Below are 2178 nucleotides of genomic sequence, written 5' to 3' on the forward strand. Positions count from 1 at the left end.
GAGAGAGACAGAGAGAGACAGAGAGACAGAGAGACAGAGAGATAGAGATAGAGAAGAGAGAACAAAACATACAAAGATAGAGAAAGAGAAAGAAACAAGAAAGGAAACAAGAGTCGATCGTTACTAAGTGAAAAGGGGTTATTCGCCGACAGCGCGTTCTTTCCTTTCTAGCCAGGCATGGACAGATGTGTTGAAGTTAAAATTCCCATTTTACTACCTCACTTGATTTTTCTTCCATCAATGTGTGATCAGCGAAAGATCTTGTCAGTATGTTAGTGTTTTAGCGCCTATAGCTGTCCCCGCCGTTTTATACAAGAAAAATCCTGAAATTATGCAAACTAAGCCCAGAAATGTGAAATTATGCGAATCTGTTAATTTTAACAAAGAAGGATAAAGGAAAATAGTCAGAAATTATGCAAAAAATGATCAAATTTTGCTAAATTATGCGGAGTGCATAAAACCACGGGGACAGCTATAGGCTGCTTGCGCTGTATGCTTCCCTGGAATTAGAGGTTTCGGAATGCTCTCGGGTCTGCTGGGGTAATAGTATAGATTGTGAAGCGCATAGAGCTTGCTGGTGAGCGGGGATTTGCGCTATGCAAATGCTATCTATCTATCTATTTATTATCAATAGCCACAGTGACTATTTTTGGGGTATTTGAACGATTTGCTTTACTTTAACACTATCCGTACGCCCTAGGGTAATTTTGTACCCCCAGGGTTGTATTCTTCAAATTTTAGAATACTTCTAGTACGAAGATCTCTTTGAAACTTTCAGCATTAATTGTTTCTCAAAACATCATTTTGACAGACTGCTATACAAAGCATACGGATCGGATTAACGAGTAAATTTCCTGTTTGGAAAGTGGTGGCACGGAGTTCTCCACGTCGTATGGATACGACAGTAAAAACGACGTACGGATAGGGTTAAATGAGCATAAGACATTGATTTCAATCTTATTTTATTATTGTGAAGCACCCGGAGTCACCAGGGCGTGGAATTTATAGAAGTGATCTTTGTTACTATTATTATTATCATTTCTCAATATTAAACACTGGGGCGGTGCTACTGACTGAAGTGTCTTTAGGCCATTCCCAAAAGAGGGACATTAACATGTTCTTATGCACAGCAGAATTGTAATTGTAAACGGGCTGATTCATCAATGTCATGCTCATAACTGTGCCTGAACTACAACAGGGAACTGGTGCTTTTTCTTTCCTAATCTTTACTATCGTCATTTTCCCTCTACTTCTTTTGTATGTTTGTCACTCTCTTGTGAACTGCTATTTTCGGGGTGCCTTGATTGTGTGCTGTTGAAGCTAGAGAGGTGAGCAAAGTAAGTCCGATTCCCCGTAAAGACTATCTGTTGACATCCACCCTTTGGCGCTCATATGACCTTATGCAGTTGCACGCGCCGTAAAACCTCTACTAAAACAAACAAAACATTAAATATCAACACCTTCGGTGTATAATGGACATACATGTAGAATTTATGGTCAACACGTTCAAATGTTACCCTGTCCCTATAACAGTACTCTATAGTAGCACAGTGCGAGTAGTTCATGGAAGAGAGACGACGAGCGCGCCAATATTGCCGTGGGTTGTACGATAGAGGGAAGGAATCTCATCTCATCTTCTCACCCCATGGCGCAACGCGGGATCACGCAACGGCTAGGTCCTGTCCAAACATTTGGAGACATTTGGTCGCTTTTAAGCACAAGGGGGCTATCCCGAGAAATGCTGTTTTGAGAAAATCGAAGACAAAGTTCTTTGACCCTTGTTCCATTTCATTAAAAGACAAGGAGAGTTTTCTCTAAAACCAAACAAATAAACACACCAAAGAAAGCAAACTTCACATATAGGTAGAGCAATGCCCACTTTTGGTGTAGGTCAAGATTTCTGGTAACCCATGAAATCTGGGTTAGCCTGCCTGTCCTTAAAAGCAACCATTTGTGAGGGTTGTTGTCATTATATTATATATCATTGTTTAGGCTCTCGGCGAAACAAAGAACAATCAACGCCGCTCTGACGGTCACCCGTATAAGACAATCACCAGTGCAAACGTCCACGTCCAATTTCCTCACTTGCTAAATTAAAAATGATTGTTTAAAACATTTCCATGGCTTTGTGTAAGAGTGTCACCTGTCTAAGACGGTTGCTTTTTTCTCCTCAATAAC

Source organism: Aplysia californica, unplaced genomic scaffold (genome assembly GCF_000002075.1).
Source record: "Aplysia californica isolate F4 #8 unplaced genomic scaffold, AplCal3.0 scaffold00096, whole genome shotgun sequence".
Lineage (NCBI taxonomy): Eukaryota > Metazoa > Mollusca > Gastropoda > Aplysiida > Aplysiidae > Aplysia > Aplysia californica.